Source organism: Heterocephalus glaber, unplaced genomic scaffold (assembly GCF_053883595.1).
Source record: "Heterocephalus glaber isolate CG9 unplaced genomic scaffold, H.glaber_assembly_v1.0 deba00001504, whole genome shotgun sequence".
Lineage (NCBI taxonomy): Eukaryota > Metazoa > Chordata > Mammalia > Rodentia > Bathyergidae > Heterocephalus > Heterocephalus glaber.
The window spans coordinates 12,423,203-12,449,028 of NW_028258324.1; the positions used below are offsets into that span (position 1 = coordinate 12,423,203).

Here is a 25,826-nt window from a genome sequence, read left to right on the forward strand (position 1 = left end):
ATACAAAACTTTGTTAGTAACAGATTATAAATCCTATACATAAAAAAATTTCAAGAAATTCACGCATAGAGCCAGGCATGGTGGCATACACCTGTAATCCCAGTACTCAGGAGGCTGAGGCAGGATTGTCAGGAGTTCAAGGCCAGCCTGGGCTACATATTAAGTTCAGGACCAGCTTAAACTGGGAGATCCCGTCTCAAAAAAATAAAACAAAAAAAAAAAAAACATACACATAAAAACTATCAGAACCAGGGCCTGGGATTTAGCTTGGTGGCGCCACACCTGCCTGGCAAGTGCAAGGTCCTGAGTTTGATCCCCAGTTCCACCAAAAAAAAAAAAAAAACTATTGGAACCAATAAACAAGTTTACCACAGTCACAGTACAAATTTAATAATTATGTTAATTGCATTTTGGATTTCTATATACTAGCAATCCACACTCAGAAATTAACTTTTAAAAAACAATTTTATTCATTATAGCATCAAGAATGTATTTTAAACACAGAAACATCCAGAATACAAGATTTCTATATTCACAACCACTAAACACTGCTGAAAGAAACTAAAGAAAATCTTAAGAGACACATTTCATGTTTCTGGATTGGAAGATTCAGTATTATCACGATGGCATTTTTCCCAAGTCAAATCTGTAAAATCAGTGAGATCCAGGTAGCTTTTTTTTTTTTTGGTACTGGGGATCGAACTTGGGTCCTTGAGCTTGCGAGGCAGGTGACAGAACCACTGAGCTAAATCCCCGGCCCAGGTGGCTTTTTTTTTTAAGACTACTGACAGATTGATTCTATAATTCACATGGACTCACACAGGATCTAGGTCACCAATTTTGGAAAATACAGGTGAAAAATTTTTAAATAAAGTCACATTAATCAAGATAGTGTAGTAACTACAAAAGTATAGGCATACAAAAGAAAAGGACAGAACTGAGAGTCCAGAAAGAAATTCCCACATTTATGGTTAACTGATTGAGAGATAAGGGTGCCCAGGGAATTTATTGGGTAAAGGAGAGTTACATTATGTGAAATAATTTGATATCCAAGTGCTTTTTAAATGTGTTTTTCAAAAATTCAGACCCTTACAACATATACAAAAATTAACTAAAAAAAAAATTAACTCAAAATTATGATCACAAGAGTAAATGTCAGAAGTAAAACTTGAAAATCTTCATGGCTTCAGACTCGGCAAAGTGTTCTTAGATGTAACACCAAATCCACAATCCACAAAAGAATTTCCTCAAAATTAAAAACCAGCACTTAAAGTCGCTATAAAGAAAATGAAAATAGGCACCTCTCTCTCTCTCTCTCTCTCTCTCTCGGGCCAGCACTCTATTTCTTTGAGTGTATACTTCTAAATTTCTGCTCAATAAACTTCTGTATTCAGAAGAAAGGGAGAGGGGGGAGGGAGAAAAGGGGAGAAGGGAGGAAGGAAGTGATAGACTGGGAAAACGTATTTATAAACCACATACCTGATAAAGGGCTATAACCATGATACTAACAAAAAAGGGGAGATGAATATGATCAAAATACATTAAAAACATTGAAACTCTGTAAAAAAAAAAAAAAAAGCAAACCTAGGAGAAACGGTGGAAAAGGGAAAGTGATGAGAGAATAAAAAATATTACATGGGTGTACAAATCTGCCAAAATGAAACCCAGTAATTTATATACCCAATATGCAATAATAAATAATACGGAAAAAGAGTAGTAATAAGCAGGGCTGGGGATTTAGCTCACTGGTGCCATGCCTGCCTTGCAAGCTACAGGTCCTGAGTTCAATCTTGAGTACCACCAAAAAAAAAAAAAAAGTAATAAGCATTGTTGCTATTCTTTATATCACATGGTCATTTAATAAATATACAGATAACATTTAAAAGAAAAACTTTACTACAAATCAACAAGACAATCCAATCTAAAAAGCAGATAAGCAATCTGAATATTTCACCAAAGAAAACATATGAATGGCTTCTAAGCACATGAAAATATGCTACACACCTATAGAATGGCTAATTCCAAATGGCAATACCAAGAGTTGGCAAAAATGTGGAGAACTTGAACACTTGTATATCACTGGTAAAATGTAAAATGGTACAATCACATTGGAAAGCAGATTGGTTACTCTTTACAAAGTTAAATATAAATTTACCATTCAACCCAGCAATTCTATTCCTAGAGATATAAAAATTTAGGCCCATACACAGAAATGTCTATAAATGTACATCAGCAGCATTGTTCACAAAAGCAAAAAACTAGACACAATCCCAAAGTCCATTAAAGGTGTAGATGGGTAAACAAAAAATATTCATACAATGGAATACTGTCCAGCAATTATAACAAACAGTATACACCACAACATAGATGCACTTCAAATACTTGCAAGTCAAAGAAGCCAGACACAAGTGATCTCATTTATACAAAATGTCCAAATATGACAGAACAACAGAAACAGTGATTACTTAGGGCTATTAGTGGGAGCAGGAATTAATTGAAAATGTGTACAATGGAACTTTTGGGATGAGGAAAATGTTCTAAAATCTGACTGTGGTGATGGTTGCATGACACTAAAATTTGGAAATACAAAACTTGAGGTGTACCAATAGTTATGGAATCCAACTTTCTGCCCAATGTCAATGCAAGGATTCCCTACAAAGAACCCTTGACTTCATCTAAGGATGCAGGCAGAGAATATCTTAAATGTATATAAAATAATACACCCCTTAAAGACAGAACACATTCTGATAAATGTTCTAAGATTAATTTTTTCACTGTACAGAGTGTATTTGCACTAACACAGATGATATATACAGTCCAGTGGTGGTGAATCTATGGCACACATGCCACTATAGCCTATAGGTTGTGTTTCCCTAGAGAATTCTCACTAATAGAGTATTCTATGTTTCATAAATATGTGGTGAACTAATTAGTAAGTAAGCATAACTAAATGGATAAAATGTCTTTTGCAGGAAAATGTTTAAGCCTTACGTGAAAGATTTTAGCCCTTATTCAATATTATGGAACAATAGGTACCATTCCCAGTGTTTCTTTGAATTCTTTGGCCCTTTTTATATTTGGCTAATTAGGTGTTTCAGGGTAAACAAAAGCAGCTCCAATGCCATTTTAAAGCTGATCCTTTCTTTGTAAATCTCCACTCTTTTTTAATGGACAATCTCACTTCCCGTCTCAGAAAGAGGTCAAAGAGTTCTTCATTGCTGATTACCTTCAGCTCTACACATCACAACCCCCTCAAATCCTTTCACTGCTTCCTTTGCCCTCAGAAGAACTGGAGATCTTCTCCAAAGCTAGCCATGTATCTGTTCATTGGTGTGCCTTACTTCCTGCCCCACTCCCAGAGCTAATCTTCTACCTATTCCCTGGCCCCATCTCTCCATACTGTCACAGGCAGCTATCGTCTGTTGATAACATGACCTATGCACAGTGAGATTATCAATCCCAATCTACTCCCAAAACATCCTTACCCATATCATTACACCTGAAATTCAAGATCCACCTGCCTCAGCCTCCCAAATGCTGGGATCATGGGCATGTACCACCATGCCAAGCTCTATACTGTACATAACTGCATACATATGTTGTTTTATGACTGACAGCATAGTAAATCTGCTTACACCAGCAAACACACAAGTAATTTTTCAGCTCCATTATAATCTTATGGGACTACCATTGTATATGAGATCTATCACTGATCTAACTATTGTTATACAGCACATGATTCTGTATGTGTAATAAAAGATAAAAACCTTAAGGTAAAAAAAAAAGTGCTTACCTATTGGAAGAGAAAGACTAAAGTAAAATGAATGGAACAAGAATAGACTACTCTGAGTTTACTGTTTTCACAGATTTAGCTTTCATATCATGTAAATATTTTACATTATTATATAACTCAGTGGAGGGGGACAGAACTGGAGGTTGAACCCACGGCATTTGCACTGAGCTACATCCCCAGCTTTTTTTTTTTTTTTTTTTTTGAGACAGGGCCTCCCCCTTAAGGGGCTAAACCTCCCAGGCTGCATGTGAACTTACCATGGTCCTGCCTCAGCTACCACATCCAACTATAACTAAACCTTTCAAAGGAAATCTTTAAAAAGCAAAACCAGCCAGGCATGGTGGTATATTCTTGTAATCTCAGCACTCTGGGAGGCTGAAGCAAGATGGCCAAATTCAAGCCCAGCCTGAGCAACAAGACTTTGTCTCAAAATAAAAACTTTAAAAAGGGTTGAAGACATACCTCAATGTGAAAGCCCTGGGTTCAACCCCTAGTATGGAAACTAAGTAAATAAACAAGCATTTTTAAATTTGTAAAAGTGCATTTTATTCTAGAAAATAAAACAAATGGCCGGGGATTTAGCTCAGTGGTTTTGCCGCCTGCTGCGCAAGTGCAAGGACCCGAGTTCGATCCCCAGTACCAAAAAAAAAAAAAAAGAAAAGAAAAGAACGAAAACAAATTGACAATCTGAGTCAAGGGGAAATATCTCTCTGATAAGACTACTACAAAAACTGGTATTTGAAGGTTTATTTTAGCTTTTGTCACGTTTCATACAGTTTCAAAAAGAGACTTTCTCAAAATACATACTTTTAGATTTTTAAATTTAGTTTATATTAAAAAAATTCTCACTGTATTAACTGAGTCAATCTACAATATTTCACATAAGTTATCTTCCTTTACTAAGACAAGTAGCCTAACTTAAAAGAATACATATGTATCCCATTAAAACAAATGAGTGAAACTGATCCTAAAAAAGACCTTTTCTCTTTGCAGTGCTAGAGATTGAACCCAGAGCCCTGTATACGTTAAGGGCCTCTACCACTGAAATACCACACATCTGCAGCCCTTTTAAAATTTTACGAGGCATAATTAAAAAGTACAGTGAATGTTGATTTTTTAATTTATTACAGTGCAAGACATATTTCCACTAATCTACCTCAAAATACTCTCCCCTTACTTACAACACACTCAACCGGTTGTTCTTGCCACTTTCTATCTTTTCGTTTCTTTCTTTTTTTGGTACAGGGGACTGAACTCGGGACCTTGTGCTTACGAGGCAGGCGGTAGAACCACTGAGCTAAATCCCTGGCCCTGTTCTTGCCACTTTCTAAAGCAGTTCTAGAAGTAATCGTACATAAATTTCTTTACAAATTGTGATAAAATACAATGGACTGCCTGGTGTTTTCCAATGGAAAGACAGGCTCATATAAACATTCCAGTGTATCTCATCCACTTTACTCAATCTGTCATTGTGTGACTTTTGACTCTTCTCCAACATCAAAATAAACTTCAAAGATAAACGTTTTGACTCTATTCAGAACATACAGGCAGCCACAACAGTGCAACTAAAGACATTCATGAAAGAGGATTCCCAGAACTGCTTCAGAGAGTGGCAAAAACAATGGGATTAAGTGTTTGTAGCTAGAGTGATTATTCGGAGGAAGATTAATGGTAATGTGTCTTTTACTGTATAATTTTTTTTATTTAAACATACTATATTTTTCAATCATATGGAACCACTGGGCTAAATCCCCGGCCCAATCATATCTTACACATCCCCAGCCCTTTAGTTTTATATGTGACAGAATCTCACTAAAATTGTCCAGCCTGACCTCAAACCTATATACTTCCTACTTCAGCTTCTGTAGTAACAGCAATAACAGAGGTATACCACCACGCTTTGCTGCTTTACTACAAAATATACCAAAGCTAGGGCCAGGGATTTAGCTCAGTGGTTCCGTCAACTGCCTCGCAAGTCCAAGGACCTGAGTTCGATCCCCGATACCCAAAAAAAAAAATATATATATATATATACCAAAGCTAGTATGTGGACTGTCTAGCATTCATCCTCGATAAGAATCACTGCCAGCCAGCATGAAAATATACATTTTTTTGAAAAAAAAAAGCATCAAAATAAAAATGTAACTAGGCCTCAAATAAGCTTTCCTATGTCTATATATAAGAAACGTACAATCCTCGGCATTAGGATGACACTTCTAACTATATCACTGATTTCAATTTTGAACAAAGGAACTGGTAATTCATTCAAAAATACCATTTGAAAAGGTTATCATACTATAAATTTTATGTTATCATACATATTACCAAGCAAGTTATGTCTTAATTACTTTTATTTTTTTTGGTACCAGGGATCAAACTTGGGACCTTGTGCTGGCGAGGTAGGCGCCAGCACCACTAAGCTAAATCCCAGGCTCTGTCTTAATTACTTTTGAAGCACATGATTTTTTGATTCCCTAACAGTGGGACACTTAATCCCACGAATATTTTGACCAGATTATGGGGGGGGGGGGGGGTGTTAGTGTAGAAGGGTACAATAAAACAATAAAACTGACAATGGCTAAAATGTTTAGCAAAATTTGTTAAAGACTAAATAGGTTAAAATATAACATGGACAAATTAGGAACAATAAAACTAAAGATGAATCAAAGCCTCATATTAAAGCTCATGTAGAAATCACAAAAAGAATTTCAGTTTTAAAAAAGAAAAAGTGGTTTGACTGTTCCGTAGAAAAAAACTGACAAAGAATTAAAGTATCTCAATGGCTTAATTTTGGCCTTGATAAAAGCACATCATAGGGCCGGGGATTTAGCTCAGTGGTTCCGCCACCTGCCTCGCAAGCGCAAGGTCCTGAGTTCAATGCCCCAGTACCAAAAAAAAGCACATCATAACCAAAAAAGAAAAGATAAAACTGGGCATGGTGGCACACACCTGTAATCTCAGAACTGGGAGGCTGAGGCAGGAGGATCATCACGAGTTTGTGGCCAGCCTGAACCACAATGGAAAAAAAAAAAGAGTATTTCTCAGAATTTCTTTTTTTTTGGTACCAGGGATCGAACTCAGGTCCTTGTGCTTGAGAGGCAGGTAGTGGAACCACTGAGCTAAATCCCCAGCCCTTTTCTCAGAATCTTAACCACCCACCATCCCTTCTCCAGAATGCCTCTGCTTGGCCATTCTAACAGAGCAAATACTGCCTAATAACCTCAAATAATGGAAGTAACTTTAAATTTTATTTGTGGATAAAATGACATGTAAGGAGCAGTGAAAATTAACAAAGACTCATATGAAGAACAAACTGAAATGCCACTATCAGAAAGCAAAATGTGTCACAGGTGGTGGTGCATGGCTGTGATCCCAGCTACCCAAGAGAATAAGATGGGAGGATTACAAATTTGAGGCCAGTCTGGGCAATTAGTAAAACTGTCTCAAAAATAAAATGTAAGAAAGATAGGAGAGGTAGCTCAAGCTAGAATGAATCCCTAGAGTCATTAACAACAACAAAATAAATGAAAGCAAGACATGTACAAAGGTAGGGGATGGTAATAATTAAAACCATCCTACCATTTGTTCAAGAAGCAATCTTGGAGATGAGAATTTTAAATAACCAAAAATCCACAAGACGGATCTTCTAACACTTAGATGGGAAAATATTTGGACAGAAAAAACATCAATTTTTGTTTCACCAAAATAATAATGGGGGGAATATTAAAGCAGTGCAGAATACAAAAGCTATAAAACTATAGCATCCTACAAAAAAAAAAATGAAGCAGTTTTTTGCTTTTGCTGATAAAAGCAACATTAAACAGAAGAGATATCATAAAAAATACATTTTCTAAACTGAGCATGTTGGCATACCCCTGTTATTCCAGCATTCTGGGATAATAAGGCAGAAGGATTGCAAATTGGAGCCCAGCCTAGACAATTTAGCAACTCCCCATCTCAAAAAAAAAAAAAAAAAAAATGCATTTCCACATAACTCAATAAAATATGCTTTTCATCACTCCCTGAAATTGCCTGCCAACAAATGGACCCATACCAAAAATAATCAGAAAAGAAAGAGCTACTAGAGATAGGTATGGTAGCGCACAACCATTAAATTCTGGCAATCAAGAGGCTAAAGCCAGACAGATTCCAAGTTACAGCCCATTCTGTATTACAGAATGAGTTCAAAGCCAGCCTGGACTACATAGTGAGACCCTCTCTCAAAAAACAAACAGCTATCAGAGAAACACATAGGTCTAAACTAAAAATGTCAAAAACATTATGCAAAATAGAATATTCATGGTTTTAATTATTGCTAAATTTTTTTTAATTTTTGGCAGTGCTAGAGACTCAACATAGGGCCTTATCAATGCTAGAAAAGTACTCCACCACTCAGCTATATCTCCAGCCCCTCAAGTAAATAAATTTATGAAAAAGGCACTAAAATAGTGACCTTCAAATACTCGAAAAATAGAAATAGGAATTTTTCTAGATTCATTTACATTACTGATTTAAAGCCAATTTCCTAATTAGGTAACTCCTCCTTTTCATTCACCATTCCTTTCTAAACAGCAGATAACTTTATTAACCATCTTAGGTATACCTACAGACAGAAATATTTAAAAAAACACAGCAGGAGAAAAAAAGAAACACAAGCTTTAGTTAACCACAAAAACTGCTGCCAGACAAATCACACTGCTGTGATGCTGTTGGATTTCAGACATGACAAAACATTTGACTAGATAATAACAAGTGGCACATTAAATTATGGAAAGGCACTCTCAAATGCTGAAGACAGAAAATTTTCAAATAGTGTCCAGGAACACAGTCTGACATTCTGTCAGACAAACTTTTCCTATAGCATAAGGGCAAGGTTTTTTTTAAATAAAGACTCGATCTAACCATATCTGTTTCAGTATCTTTCAACTTTCTATAGTATGAACAAAAGACAACAACCTTGTTCATATTTTAAAATATCCCAAATTAAGAAAAGCTAAACAAAAGGATGTGTGCCTGATCTCAAATGCAGTGAGGGTGAGGGAGGACAGGAAGAGCTCTTTATAAAGTAATAAAAAATAAGGCAGCAGAACACTAACAATAATGAAGGGAGCAAATTATATGTTAAGATCTTTGTTTCATCCTCAAAAATGTTCTAATGATGATTGTTTTATATGTCTGGCACTACCCAAATTAGTCATTCTTCTATTACATTACATGATTATATCCCTCAACATTTACCCAGATATTTCTTATAATCATGAAAAATGGGCACACATCATATCCTTTAAAAGTTTAGCAAATTGTTGTTACAAATCAAAAGGAATTTTAAAGGTAGTGTTAGAAGCTGGGTTACTGGAAATTCAAAATCTTGGGCCATACGTTAATGCATTGAGAGTTTGTAAGGGGGCTGCTCTCAGGATTATCACTTATATAAGGAAGATGCAAAGAACAAACAAGTTAGGCTAGGTATACTTGTGACAAAGGCCTCATCTGACCCACAGGTGCTCTGAAGCTGGAACTACTCTTTAGGATTGTCCTACATTGTGTCCAGGGAGCCAGGTCTTTAATGAACTAGTCTTTGAAAGCAGACTACTCTCACAGGAAGGAGCGGCTTTGAGTGAGGTGGCTCTCTACAGCCAAGCTCAATCCCCAGTGAAGTCTGATTGCCTCAGCAGCATCCCCAATAGTTTTAAAAAAAGAAAAATGAAGTCCTTCAGTCTTAAAACAGAGATTTGGGCTGACATCATGGTATCCACACAATAATTTTTAACTATCAAAACCCAATAATTTTTTAGTGACATTAAATAATGGTGTGCCTTTAAGTGTTCTGGCTCTCCACTTCTTTTTTCTTTTTTTTTTTTTTTTTGGTACCGGGGATTGAACTCTGGTCCTTGCGCTTGTGGGGCAGGCAGTGGAACCACTGAGCTAAATCCCCGGCCCTGGCTCTCCATTTCTTAAAACTATATGATGACCACCTATCTAGGTATTTTTACAGCACTAGAATTTGATGATTCTAAGACTTTATGGCTAGATTTATAAAGGATGTACTGAATGTCTTACATTTGAATTTTTTTGGTACCAGGGATCGAACTTGGGACTTTGTGCTTACAAGGCAGGTGGTGAAACCACTGAGCTAAATCCCCGGCCCTTATATGAATATTTTAAATTACTGAGGTATTAAGTGTATGAGTTGTATTATTTTGTGATGAAATTTTCTATAACAAAGTCTAATAAAAGCTTGGATATTTCCACTACAACTCAATTTTTTCATGTTTTCATATTTCCAAGCACCTTCACATATTTATATATTCTCCCTCTCCATAACCCCATCACAAGCACAAACAAAATCAATCGCCCCTTCATTTCTTCTTTCCTCCTGTTGATAAAGCCTCCTATCCTATCCCTCTAATGTTCTAGGCTCCCATTTTCCCTTCTCTAATTATCCAAGTAATTTTATTCATACTTTCTCTCCTACCTTCAACTTTTCTGTACCAGCAACCAGTTATTGATATGCTCAACTTTCTCCTCATAATCAGTCTTCTGAAAGAAAAAAATTGCTAGTCCCAAATTAAATGGGCATTTCTGGATGATCATTCTTCCTTGAAATGTTCTTTCCTTCCTAACCGTATTGTCTCCTCCATCCTCTCTACCCACCCTTCCCTATCCCTGCCTTAGTTTCAGTATTTCCCATGCTTCTCTAAAAAGTGTCCCTCTTGATCGAGTATTTCTGAATAATCTTTACTAGATCATAGGCTCCTCTCAAAATTTGATACACATAGGCACAGACACAAGTGTTGCACAGAATCTTACTGGAATCACTAACCTTTTCTTTTCTCTGTATGAGATACGTATATGGTACCATCCAAAATTTAAAAGTGCTCTATACACATTTTTTTTCTGGAGGCAGGAACCTGCTAAGTCACCAAGGCTGGGCTGAGCGATACTCCTACCTCAGCCTCCCAGAGTACTAAGATTTCAGGTGTGGGGGGGCCAGGGATTTAGCTCAGTGGTGCTGCCACCTGCCTCGCAAGCTCAAGGTCCTGAGTTCGATCTCCGGTACCAAAAAAAAAAAAAAATACAAACTCTTTGGAATGATGTATAAGACCTTCCAGAGTCCAGCTTTACTCCCATATACTCTCAAATCTCAAATTACTAAGCTTTTTTTTTTTTAACTTCCATATTCTATTCTTACCCACCATTGACCATTACAAAACAGGCAAAGCTTACTTATTCCTCTGTGATTTGGTCTTCCTAGAATGTCTTTTTCCTTCCTTGAATGAAAACTACTTATTCAAGAGTCAACTCAAAAAATTTAAATAGGGCCAGGGATTTAGCTCAGTGGTCTCGCCGCCTGCTGCGCAAGCACAAGGACCCAAGCTTGATTACTGGTATCAAAAAAAGAAAAGAAAAAATTTAGATAATAGGAAGTAGGGAGGTCTTTTACAAATGGGAAAAGGAACAACAGATGGAGAGAGGAGGAAGAGAGTGACAGGAAAAGGGATGATACAGAGAATTGAAGGAAAAAATGGAAAGAGAGCTTTTGTAAAAGGAAAGGGAAACAAGAGCTGGAGGGAGCAGGGAAGGGCTGGAGGGGAAGGGGATGAAAAAATTAAAATGTGTTACCTACATGTACAAATTCCCCCATGATAAACTGTAATCATTATGTACTGCAAACATACTAATAAAATATTTTTAAAGAATAGACTCAAGTATGACCTCCAAAACAAGCCTTCCTTAATTCCCCTCAGTTTGTTCAAAAAGCACTTTACACATTCTCTAATTATAATAGCTATCACATTATATATGGCCATTCACTGCTCACTAACTCACTCAAAGTCAAAAATTTCTTTATCTCTGTATTTTTAAAACCATTTTGGCACATAACCTGACACCTAATACATACATGATGAATCAATCATAAAACATTAGATTTGGGACATGGTTTTGGAAATCACTTGCTCTGTGGCCTCATTTTAACCAAGAAGTATCTTCAGGGATTAGATGCTAGAAATAAGAACTAGGAGCTAGGTCTACTAGATTCCCAGCCTCATATTCTTTTTATTTATCCAATATCATCCCTAATTCTGTTAAATCTACAGCATCTGCTGAGGCAATTTTAGCTTTTTGACATATCAAAAAAGGAATGACTGATTAATGAAAGTGAGCCATAGACAGAATCAATAATTAACCACAAAATATAAAGCTTTTTGAGAAAGAAGAAACAGGAAGAGGTAATCACAACAGTGAGTAGGGCAGGGAGAGTGAAAGGAAAGGGAGGGTGGATTCTTAAGTACAGGTTTGTGAGGGTCAGGAAATCCTCACTGCAGGGACTGGAGCTGCAAGGGTTCTACATAAGATTCTTTATATACTGGCCTCAAATTTTTTTTTTTTTTTTTTTTGGTACCTGGTATCGAACTTGGGTCCAGTTAATCTTAAAAGTTCCAAAAAAAAAACCAAATCCCAGTAATGGCGAACCTTTCAGAGCTTTCAGTGATACAAACAGCCCACTGCAGCCCAGATGCCACAGGTTTGCGACCACTGATATATGCCTTATAGCTATCCTCTCTCATAAAAGAGCCCAATAAATAACACAGCTCAGCCTACAGTAATAGTCCAAGAATGTATGATGCCAGAATTCTTAACTATAGACTGTATATATGTGTATATGTTACATATTCACATGTAATTATATAGCTACATACTAAACTCATAACACTGAGCTAGTTTCCATGAATGATACATTTCAGAAAACATTAAAGTATTCATATATAAAATTGATTCATTTATAAAATGTTCTAGGAGGGCAGTAAATTGATGCTGATAAATCCAACTATACCCTGATTACACCCTCCCTATTGCTCTTCTCGTGTGAGAATAACTACAGTGTACTGAATCTGAGTCATAATCCATTCAACCTAGATTTAGATTTCATATGAAAGCCATATGCAAGTATGCATTTGAGGGGAGGGTCAGGGTCTCATTATATAGTTCAGGCTGGCCTTGAACTTACTATGTAGCCCTGGCTGGCCTCAAACTCACTGTGATCCTCCTGCCTCAAACCCCCATGCCCAGTGCTGGGATTATAGGCATGCTCTACCACACCGGATGAAAGTATGTATTAAAAGTAGAAATATACACTTCTGCCAATGATATCAAGTCTGAGACAGGGTCTTAACAATAACCTTTCCATAATCCAACCCATTCTCCACCTTTTTCAAATGAAGTTAGGTATTTCGGCTATCTCCACTTGTCCTTTCTCCATTTATGGAAATACATCATTTATGTAAATAACCACTGGGAGCCTGACACTCTATCATTTAAGAAAGAATTTTCCAACCTTTTTCACATCTCTGATTTTCCATACCAAAATTATATCCCAAATAAAGATTGTAGAATATATTTACAAACAATAAGTACTGGGATATCTTCTTGATACATTATATAGAAAGAAGTAATCTCTGGGTTTAGCTAAAAGCAAAAATGACTATACCATAAAAAGATCACATGTATCACTTGCAAATGTGCACAAATTAACTGTTCTTACACAATTAAATCTGTTTTGTTTAAAAAGATTACTTTCATTCTAGCAAAACTTGAGTGTGATGTACTTTTTAGAGGCATATGTTAAAATCCAAAGCTCTTAGAAAGCTTTCATTAGGCAAAATTTATGACTATGGTTTCACTATGAAGAATAAATAGGCTTGAGGGGAGGGGACGTGGGGAAAAAAAGAGATAAAAGGGAAAAAAATAGAATAAACCTAGATTAAGGAAAAATTAATATGAGTCCAAAGAAGTCTCTTAAGATACCATTTACTCTTCTTGGTAGTGCTTCTTACACCAGGCCTGTTTTTAAATTTCTGATTAAACAGCACTTGAAATCTGTTCCTTTAAACTTACAGCCAGTACTAAACTATATACCAAGTGTATATCCCTCCAAAAATCAGCAAGCTCAAATAAACTAAGAGTTTTAAGACTTAGGGGTATTAGTTCTCTACTCAAATATTCAAGGAGCTATGCCCAGAACAGTATTAGCCCCTTAAATATCTTTAATCACCTACAATCTAGACATGAACTATTTAAACTGCCACAAGCTGGGTGTGGTGGCACATGCCTGTAATCCCAGCACTCAGAAGGCTAAAACACGGGGATTTCCAAATCCAAGGCCAACCTGGATTACAAAGGGAGACCCTGTTTCAAAAAATAAACAAGTGCTAGGGATGTACCTGAGTGATACAGCACTTGCTCAGTGAGGTCCTAGGTTCAATCCCTAGCCTAGCACTACCAAATAAATACATTTAAAAAAAAACACATAAATAACTGCAGTATGCCAGGGAAATATGAACTTTAAAACAAGTAAAATAATACGACAGATATGCATTAGTCACTAAAACTCATGATATAATGGAGTGTTTTGATCATCTGACCAAGTAATTATTTAAAATTATATCACTTTATCCGCTGCCTGCCTCGCAAGCACAAGGACCCAAGTTCAATCCCCGGTACCAAAAAAAAAAAAAAATTGTATCACTTTAAATAACTAGGTATTACTACATTGAGAGACCGGTTATAGCTAAACATATATGCCAATTTTATAAGGGATTTAGGGTGAAGAAAAAGAACATTTAAACACTGCAATTTTAAAAGTAGAAATGTTACTTAAGCCAAACTGTTCCCTGAACATCTGAATGTTAAATCTCAGTTTCTTTACCTTTGTATTTCTTTGATTAACCTACAAGTAGGACAAAATACATTCTGGTAACTGGGGTAATAAATCAATTTATACAGTATAAGGCAAGTTTCACCAGTCAATTATCATTATTAGAAAACCAAACACCCACCACAGATTATTAAATGGATGATGTTTAACTACTCAGGCCCACAACATTCATAAACTTAGGTCATGCCTCATTTCATATTCTAGTAAGAATCAAAATAGAATGCCAGACATCATTTATCTTAATAACTAGGGAAGACTTTCACAAATTGTTTGTGGTTACAAAGCACTTTTGTAATATTCCACTATTTCCATTTTACCAAAGCAATGACAGTTGTCCATAATCAATAATACAGGCTGACCAATTAAGCACAATTATATTGATTTATAACTGATCAATCAACAAATCAATCTAAATATAGAACCAAATTTCCCAAAATGGTATTCCAAGGAACCACAGATTTCCTTTAGTAACTTCTTGGAAAGTCATCCAAAAGTACATTAGCTCTTTAAAACTGAACAATAGAGCCATCCATAAAAACTCCTTAAATTTACTGAAACACTTTTTATTAAGTGCACCTACCAATATCACAACAAGGAATATTCCAGCACTACTATCATTCATCACCAAGGCAGCTTATTCCACATCTGACTTATCTGGGGATGCTGCCCAGGAGTTATGTATTTTTTAATAAATAAATTTTATTTTATCCCTTTCCCCCCAAGCTCCCTCCCCTCCATATGTACAAAAGCTTTGTCTCCATTTTTTTCTATTTTCACTTTTTTTCTTGTCCCTTCCTTCCATTCTCCCTCCCTCCTCGTTTCCCTTCCCATCTGAACACTTTCTTCCCATTTCTCAACATCCATTATACATTTCAGTCCTTATTTCCACTCTTGGTTTCTCACACCAGAGAAACAATGCAGTATTGAAACATGTGTGTCCAATTTATTTCACTTAAGAGTATGGTCTCAAGGTCCATCCATGTAGCTATAAATGTCTGAAACTCATCTTTCTTTATGGTACAGTAGTCAGGAGGGTGTATTTTTTAACACTTCCCTAAACCAGATTTGGTGGCACACACCTGTAAGCCCAGCACTGGAGATGCTGAGGAAGTAGGATGGTGAATTTGAGGCCAGCCAACGACAATCTGTTTTTAACTCACGAATCGTAAAAACAGGATCAAGCCAGGCTCAGTAGTACATGCCTATAGTCCCAGCACTCTGGAAAGCTAAGCAAGAGGATCACAAGTTCAACCCAATCTGGGCAACTTAATGAGACCATGTCTTAAAATTTAAAAATAAATAAAACAGGCTGGGAGTATAACTTAGTGCAAAGACCCTGTGTACAATTCCCAGTACCCAGGGCAGGGACAGATCAGCACACAGCTCCCCTAGCCAAGCCAGAAAATTTTAAGCATCACAATGACTAACAGGCAAGGCCAGGGATTTAGCTCAGTGGTTCTGCTGCATGCCTCACAAGCACAAGGTCCCAAGTTCAAACCCCAGTACCAAAAAAAAAAAAAAGACTAACAGCCAGGCAGGGGAGTGCACTCAGGAGGCTTAGGCAAGAGAATTCAAAGTTCAGTACCACCCCAGGCAAAAATAAAATAAAATAAAAAAGCTAAAATATATTATGTAGAGACAAACATGACAAAAATCTGACCTATATTATTATTTTATTTTGCTGAAAAAAATTGTTAGCCATTTTTGTATTTTTTACCAAGTGGTAAACTAAAGGTAGCTTCAGATTGTTATCTGCAAACTCCAAATAACATACTGCAATTATACACAGTCTTTATGATCTAAAAAAGGACATATGGGTAGCACTACATTTTGTTTTTTAGATGGGTTTTAAAATATTACCAACAGCTTTCTGAGATACAAGATGTGAGTTCAAACTAACAAACACAGGGCCAGGGATTTAGCTGCATGGTTCTGGTGCCTGCAATTAACTTACAGAGAGGTAATAAACATCATGAGCCAAATATTTAGAATTTTACATTTTTATGCTCCTCATTATCTAATATTTCAATATCAACATAAATTTCTTACTGCCTTTTGTTTCTAACCAATGGTCCACTGACTGGATATGAAATAAACAGCATAACTAAAAGTTAACAAAATATATCACTAAACAATTAAAAGATCTACACATAAATAAGAACCAGGAGAGATTATGAAAAGGTGCAAATTTCCAATGATGAATGTCATTATATTGCATACCTAAAATGTACCAATAAAATTTTTTTAAAAGGGGCCGGGGATTTAGCTCAGTGGTTTTGCCACCTGCTATGCAAGCACAAGGACCCAAGTTCAATCCCCAGTACCAAAAAAAAAAAGATCTACACATCAATTAGGTTTCAGCTGAATTCACTGACACCACTACTAATTTAGGACCCCTATTTAAATAACCTCAATGCAAGAGGAGGTGAGCCAATCCCAGCGCCCAGGAGGAAGCTCCCCGCCGCCATTCCATCGCTCCTAGGGCAGAGGAGGTAAGCAGCGCAGGTGGCAGCAGAACCCCAGCCCCCCTCCCCATGGAAATCAGAAGACACACAAACAAGCCTCAAAAACAGACTTCCAGATCACCTACAGCAACCCCAAAGGGAAACGAGATGGAACAATCTGATACTCAGCCACATGGACTCCCTGAAATGGCAACAAAAGAGGATCTGGAAAAAATGAAATCAGAAATAATTTCTCAGATAACAGCAAAGATTGTGTCCACAGTGCAAGACATGATTAATAAATCTAGAGAGGACACAGATAAAAAAATAGAGGATCCGAGGAACATGACTGAATCCCAACATAGGAAACAAATGGAATCCATAAAACAGATGCAAACAGATTGCCAGGAGATTACAAACTCCACTGAAAGTCTATGCAGCAGAATGAACCAATGTGAGGACAGAATTTCAGATATAAAAGGTAAGATTGCAATTAGTGACCAGGAAAGAAAAATTGCTTTAAAATTGTAAGGGACCATGAGAAAGCAATCCAGCAGCTGCTAGACTATGCAAAGAATAACATAAGACGGACTGGAGTCAATGAAGAAACAGGAGAATGTGCAGATGACATAAAAAAACTGTTCACAGAAGTGATGGCAGAAAACTTCCCAAGCAAGGGAAAAGAACTTGACATACAGGTAAGTGAGGCATATAGGACTCCAACTAGCCTTGATTAAAAAAAAAATACACATAGGCATACAATAGTTAGGATTCCAGAAACTCAACAGAAAAACAAAGTTCCACAAGCAGTGAGAGAAAAGAAACAAATCACACACAAAGGAAAGCCCATCAGAATAACAGCAGAATTCTCAATGCAAACCCTCAAGGCAAGAAGAGCTTGGAGTGATGTATTTCAAGCCCTAAAGGCACATAGCTTCCAATCCAGACTGATGTACCCTGCAAAACTATCTTCCAAAATTGATGGAGAAATAAGATACTTTCATGATAAAGAGCACCTCAGGAACTTCATGAATACCAAACCAACACTCCAAAAACTTTTAGACAATATCCTAAGAAAAGACAATGAGGATCACAACCCAGGAAGCCCAGCAGAATGAATCCATTGGGTGTGACAATTTAAACGCAAAGGGGGACAATCCAACAAAAAGAAAAGGTCATGACAAGGCTTTTAAAACTTTTAACTTCATTTCCCTAATGAGTGTATAATTCAATCTTGTTACTGTACTGAGTAGTATTTTTCTGATTCCAGTGTTGCAGACCTTTCCTTGTGCAGTACTGGCTATTTATCATCTTGTGTCTACTTTTTAATCAGGTGGTCTATTAATGAGCTGTAAGAGTTCTTTATATATTCTGGTCATAGGTTATATCCATTGTAAACATGGTCTGTTTAAGGACTACTTTTCATTTTAATGATGTCATTTAAAGTTCTAAATTTTGATGGAATCTCATTTATCAATTGTTTTCTTTTATACATCATGATTTTTATATCCTAGGAAGTTCTTGCCTACCCTGAATTCATAAACATTTTCCCTTATAATTTCTTCTTAAAGTTTTATAGTTTTAGACTTTCATATTTAGGTTCATAGATCCTTTCAAATTACTTTTATGTATGGAAATAAAGGGTTGAGGCTAATTTTTTATATACAGATACCAGGTGTTCTAGTGCCATTTGCTGAAAACACTTTCTTTTCCTTGGCTCTTGAATTCAGTTTATATTCTATAAAATGTTAATGTTAAATAATCTTTCAAAACTCAGTGGACCATATATGTGTGGTTCTATTTCTAGATTCTGTTTTATTCCCATGATCTATATGTCTTTCCTTACACCAACACTGCCTTGATTACTGTAGCTTTAGAAGAAGTCTTAAAATTAGATACTAAATGTCTTCCAACACTGGGGTTTTTTTTCTTTTTACTCTTCTAGGTCCTCTGTACTTCTATATAACTTTTAAATTTCAACATCCAACTCTTCATTTACAGCAAGTATACATAGACCTGAATTTTTATATATATACACCTTGTGTTCTCTAATGCTGCTAAATTCAAATACAAGTTCTAGAGGCTCCTAGAGATTTCTTAGCATCTTCTCTGCAGATGATCATCTCATCTACATATAAAGATTTTTTTTTTCTACCTTGCCAATCCTATCCTAATTGTGTTGTTTTATTGCCAGACTATTTGGGTGGGGCCTAGGTTTCAAAGTTTAATGGACAGATAAAGAGTAAGCATATCTGTCCTTGTTCCCCACCTTAGGGAGAAAGCATTGTGTCTTCTCTATCCATATAAGGCATTCTCACTAGAAGTATGGAGTACATGTCTTTAATCTGTTGAGAAGGTTCTGTTCTACTTCTAGGCTTCTGATAGCTTTGACCATGAACAGCTGTAGAATTTAGTCCCATACCTTTTCTCCAACTAGTGACAGGATCATATGGCTTTTTCCTTTCCTCTGTTAAAATGATATGACTTTTGGGGGTGGATCTTCCAATGCTGAACACTGCCATCCCTATAATAAAACCACTTTCTACATACTGCCAGATCTGACTTCTAATAGTTTGTTTTGTTAAACAAATTTCTATGTTCATACTTTTTTCTTCCATTATCTTTATCCAGTTTTAGGATTAGCACAATGTTGAGTTCCTAAAATGAGGGGAGAAGTGTTCCTTTTTTCTGCTTTAAATGTTTGATATAATTTATCAGTTAAAATGTATATGAGCCTATTGTTTTTATATAGATAGGTTTTCAAGCTAGGAATATACACTTTCTTTAATAGGTGCTATTCAAATTTTGTATTTCCTCCAGAGTTAGTTTCATTAATTTGCCTTCCAAGGTACTTCTTAGAAGTTGTCAAATTTATTTCAAAACAGATTTATGTAATATACTTTCCATATCCTTTTAAATTCTGTAAAATCTGTGGTAATGTCTCCTAGATCTTGATATTATAATTTTGAAAATGTATAATTGATATTGTGTAATAGGAAGTAAAGGTCTAAAGAAGCAGGGGAAGTGGGAGGGGTAGGGGAAAGGCAAGAAGGGAAAAGGAAAAATATGAGAAATGGAAAAAAATGGAAACAAAGTCTTTGCAAATAGGGAAGGGTGGAGGGGGTGAAGGGTGGGCAGGGGAAGGGGAAAAAAATAAGAACCAAGATACTCATGTAATGAATGGTACAAGATCCCAATGACGTAACTGTATTTTATACCTAAAATGTACCAATAAACTTAATGAGGGGAAAAGAAAAATAAATAAATAAATATCCCCAATGCTCATTTGACAATGGCTTCAAATTTCATATACTGACATCTCTCTTTTTTTTTTTTGGTACCGGGGATCAAACTTGGGTCCTTGCGCTTGCACAGCAGGCGGCAAAACCATTGAGCTTAACCCCCGGCCCCTGACATCTCATTTTAAGGGAAAGAAAAATAAATTACTTCATCTTGCTTGGTTTTATTATTTTTTTTTTTAATTACAGCAATCTGTTAGTACAGAAACAATGTAAAATACCTTCTTCTGCCCAATTCACCAAGCTGGCAAAACTGTTACATGCTGAGCTCCAATAATCTTCACAATTCCATCAAAATGTTTTAAAACACTGCCCAAGTAGGGCATGGTGGTGCATTCCTGTAATCCCTGCACTAGAAGGCTGAAGCAGAAGGATCACAATTTTGGAGCACAGTCACAGCAATTTAGACCCAGTCTCAAAACAGTAAAGTCCTAGGGATGTGGTTCAATGCAAAATCTCTGACCTCAATCCCCATTATGCACTCTCCCAAATGCTCAATATCTTAAAATCAAAACTTTAAAAATTTAAAATGAAAATATAAAGCTGGACACGGTGGTGCATGCCTGAGATGCCACCACTCTAGGAGGTTAAAGCAGGAGGGACACAAGTTTAACCCCTGCCTGGGCAACTTATCAAGACACTGTTCCAAAAGAAAAAAAAAAAACCAATTATTTAATTGTTACAGCACTGTCTAGTAGAACTTTATGCAATGATAAAAATGTTCTGTATCTGCCATACCCAGTAAGGTAGCCAATGCCCACTTGTTACTGAGCATTAGAAATGTACCTAAAATGTAACTGAAAACCTGGCTCTAAAATTTTAGTTTTATCACAGTAGCTTTGTAGTATAATTTGAAGTTAGGGATTGTGATGCCTCCTGCCTTACCTTTGTTGACCGGAATTGCTTTCGTTGTTCTAGGTCTTTTCTGGTTCCAAATGAATTTTAGGATTGTTTTCTCTAATTCTTTGAGATATGCTATTGGAGGGCCAGGGACTTAGCTCAGTGGGACTGTGCCTGCCTCGCAAGTGCAAGGTCCTGAGTTCAATCCCTGGTACCAAAAAAAAAAAAAAGAGAGAGAGAGATGCTATTGGAATTTTGATCAGGACTGCATTAAATCTGTACAACAATTTTGGAATTATGGCCATTTTAATTATGGCCATTTTCACTATATTGTTTCTTCCTACCCAAGAACAACAGCTATCTTTCCATTTTCTGATATCCTCTTCGATCTTTTTTTCAGAGTACTGTAGTTTTCAGTGTAAACTTCATTAGACTGATGCCTGTGTATTTCATTTTTTCTAATAAAAACAGCACGGTACAGGACAAAAAAAAAAAAAAGACCTGAAGATCAATGGAAAAGACTAGAAGATGGAGAACACTCAGCCACCTTACCTTTGACAAAGGAGCCAAACAAACACCTTCACTGGAAGAAAGATAGCCTTTTTTTTCTTAAATTCTTTTATTGGTACATTTTAGGTATACAATACGTTTTTACATTTATCATTGGATGCTTGTACCTGTACATGATGTATCTTGGTTACTTTTTCCCAATTCCCTGTGTGCCCTTCACCCCTCCACCCTTCCCTAATTATATAAGACTTCATTTCCTTTTCTTTTTTTCTTTTCTCATAATTTTTCCTTGCCATTCTTCCTTTTCCCCATCTCCTCCCGCCACCCCTGTCCCTTTGGACCTTTTCCTATTTGAAAGTATTAACTGTTAGTTATTAATCCTTTTAATCCTTATTTATACTCTCAGTTTCTCACACTAGAGAAACTATGAGGTATTTATACATGTGTGTCTTATTTATTTCACTTAAGAGTATGGCCTCAATATGCATCCATTTAGCTATAAATGACTCTAGTTTCTCGTTCTTTATGGTTGAGTAGTACTCCATTTTATAAAAACACCACATCTTCTTTATCCAGTTTCCAGTTGATGGGCACTTGGGCTGTTTCCAAGCTTTAGCTATTAAAAACTGTGCCACTATAAACATGGGTAGACATATATCTCTGTGGTATGATTCTTTTAATTCTTTTGGGAAAATAACCAGCAGGGGGATAGCTGGGTCAAATGGGACCTCTAGCCCTAGTTCTGTGAGGTATCTCCACACTGATCTCCATACTGGTTGCACCAGTCTGCACTCCTACCAACAATGGAGAAGGGTTCCTTTCTCTCCACACCCCTGCCAGCATTTGTTAATTGATTCATTTCTTGATAGCGGCCACTCTTTCCGAGGTGAGGTGGAATCTCAGTGTTGTTTTCATCTACATCTCTCAAATGACCAGTGATGTTGAACATTTTTGCATATGTTTATTTGCTGTTTTTACTTTTTTGTCTGAGAAATGTCTGTTCATTTCAGATGCCCATTTTTGAATTGGGTCTTTGAATTTGGGGGGTCTGATTTTTTTCAGTTCTTTATAGATTCAAGATAGTAGTCCTTTGTCTGAGTTACAGCTGCTAAATATCTTTTCTCACAATCTAGGTTGTCGGTTAGCTCTGTTGGTGGTTTCTCTTGCAGTGCAGAAGCTTAATAAGATGAAATCCCAGTTGTGGATTCTTTGTGATAGTTCCCATGCTATTGAGGTTTTGTTCATAAAGTCTTTTCCTATGCCAATATCTTCAAGAGTTCTACCTAACTTACCTCCCAGCAAATTTATTGCTTCTGTCTTAATGTTTAGATCTTTAATCCACTTCGATCTTAGTTTAGTGCATGGTGATAGATATGGGTCTAGTTTTAATCTCTGACAGGTTGAAATCCAGTTTTTCTAACACCATTTATTAAATAGACTATCTTTCCTCCAATGAGGGTGGTTGGCTCCTTTGTCGAAGATGAGGTGGCTGAGTATGTCTGAAGTTATTTTTGCATCTTCTAATCTATTCCACTGATCCTGGGGTCTGTTTCTTTGCCAGTACCATGTTGTTTTTATCACAGTAGCTTTGTAGTATAGCTTCAAGTTGGGTATCGTGATACCCCCAGCCATGTCTCTGTTGCCCAGATTTGCTTCTGCTATTGTAGATCTCTTCTGGTTCCAAATGAATTTTTGGATTGTTTTCTCTAGTTCTGTGAAGTATACTGTTGGAATTTCAATCGGCATTGCATTAAATCTATATAGCAGTTTGGGAAGTATGGCCATTTTCACTGTATTGATTCTTCCTACCCAGGAACAAGGGATGTCTTTCCATTTTCTTATATCCTCCTCGATCTCCTTTTTCAGGGTGGTGTAGTTTTCAGTGTAGAGGTCTTTTGCCTCCTTTGTTAGACAGACATTTCATCTTTTTGGATGCTATTGTAAAAGGAATTGTTTCCCTAATTTCTCTTTCAGTGAGTCTGCTATTTGTGTATAAGAAGGCTGAAAGATAGCCTCTTTACAAAATGGTGCTGGAAAAACTGGCTTTCCACATGCTTAAGATTAAAACTAGACCCATATCTTTCATCACTATGCATTAAACGGAAGTCAAAATGGAACAAAGATCTAAATATTAAAACTGAAATACTAAATCTGCTGGAAGATAGAATAGGTAGAACTCTCGAAGATACTGGTGTAGGAAAAGACCTTATGAACAAAACCCCAATTACACAGGAAAGAGCACAAAGAATCAACCACTGGGATCTCATTTTATTAAAAAGCTTTTGCACAGCAAAAGAAACCACCAACAGAATAAAGAGACAACCCATAGAGTGGGGAAAATTTTTTGCCAGCTATTCCTCAAAGGACTAATATCTAGAATATATAAAGAACACAAAAAAATCAGATGCCCCAAATTTAAAGACCCAATCCAAAAATGGGCATCTGAAATGAATAGACACTTCTTAGAAGAAGTAGAAATGGCAAATAAATACATGAAAAAATGTTCAACATCACTGGTCATTCGAGAGGTGCAAATTAAAACAATGCTGAGATTCCACCTCACCCCGAAAGAATGGCTGCTAACAAGAAATCAACCAATAACAAATGCTGGAGGGAATGTGGGGAAAAAGGAACCTTTCTCTACTATTGGTGGGAGTGCAGACTGGTGTAAGCACTGTGGAAGTCAGTGTAGAGATTCCTCAAAAAACTGTAACTAGCCTGCCTCACAAGTGCAAGGTCCCAAGTTCAATCCCCAGTGCCACAAAAAACAACAAAAAAAAACCCTAAAACTAGAGGTTCCATTTGACCCAGCCATTCCCCTTCTTGGTACCTTCCCAAAAAAATTAAAAGCATCCTACCACAGCAATATATGCACACCCATGTTTATAGCGGCAAAGTTCATAACAGCTAAATCTTGGAAACAGCCCAAATGTCCATCAAACTATGAATGGATAAAGAAGATGTGGTTTTTTAATAAAATGGAGTACTAAAAACTCTGGCATAAACAAGGGTAAGCTTGAGACGTTTCTAGATAAATGGATACACCTGAGACCATACTCAAGTCAGATAAATCGGACACACGTTTTAATTACCACATTATTTCTCTGGTGTGAGAAATCAAAAGTGTAAATAAGGACCCAAAATGTACAACAGGTATTGAGAAATGGGAGGAAAATGTTCAAATGAGAAGGGGAACAAGGAAGGAAGAGACAAGAAGAAAAAAAACTGAAACAAAGGTTTTGTAAATAAGAATGGGAAGGAGGTGCATGGAACACGCTGAATCAGCCCGCTGCAGACAGGCAGCAACCTGGTTCCACACTACAAAGACGCAGAGGACACTGGACCACCAGACCATGGTACTGAGTCCCGCCACTCCCGGGCCAGAGGTAGGGGCTTCTGAGCCACCATCCCACTGCTCCTGGCCCAGAGGAAGGGGCTTCCAGGCCACCATCCCTCCCCCTGCTCCCAGCCCAGAGGAAAGGGCTTTTGGGTCACCTTCTGTCCTGCCACTCCGGGCCCAGAGAAAGGGGCTTCCAGGCCACCATCCCTCCCACTGCTCCCGGCCCAGAGGTAGGGGCTTCTGAGCCACCGTGCCACTGCTTCTGGTCCAGAGGAAGAGGCTTTCTGGCCACCATCCCTCCCGCTGCTCCCAGACCACAGGAAAGGGCTTTTGGGCCACCAGCCCTACCGCTGCTCCTGGCCCCTGTCCCACCTCTCCCAGCTCAGAGGAGGTAATCTGTGCAGGTGCCAACAGCATCCCCCCCGCCCAGTCAAAATGAGAAAACACGTAAATAAGTCTCAAAACCAGACTTCCAGATCACCTACAGCAACCCCAAAGGGAAATGAGATGGAACACTCATACTCAACCACCTGGACCCACTGAACTGGCAACAAAAGGGGATCTGGAAAAAATGAAATCAGAAATAATTTCTCAGATAACAGGAGAAATTGTGCCCCTAGAGCAAGACATGATTAATACATCTAGAGAGGAGCTGAGGAACATGATGGAATCTCAACATAAGAAACAAATGGAATCCATAAAACAGATGCAAATAGATTTCCAGGAGATGAAAACCTCCATCAAAAGTCTACACAGCAGAATGAGCCAATGTGAGGACAGAATTTCAGATATAGAAGATAAGATTGCAATTAGTGACCAGGAAAAGAAAAACTGCTTCAAAATTATAAGGGAACATGAGAAATCAATCCAGCAGCTGCTAGAT

At 37.1% G+C, this 25,826-nt stretch overlaps 1 protein-coding gene across 2 annotated transcripts in view; it reads right to left on the reverse strand.

The window, feature by feature from the left end:
- Msl2 (MSL complex subunit 2) overlaps positions 1–25,826 on the reverse strand; it is a 47,631-nt gene that overhangs the window by 6,469 nt on the left and 15,336 nt on the right. Inside the window, exon 1 of one of the 2 annotated variants that reach the window (XM_021246715.2) lies at positions 21,139–25,556. The exons of the other annotated variant lie outside the window; for it this stretch is intronic. The gene's annotated coding sequence lies outside the window, so the exon portion shown is untranslated. Of the gene's footprint in view, positions 1–21,138; positions 25,557–25,826 lie in introns of those variants that run through there. 2 annotated transcript variants of the gene reach the window in all.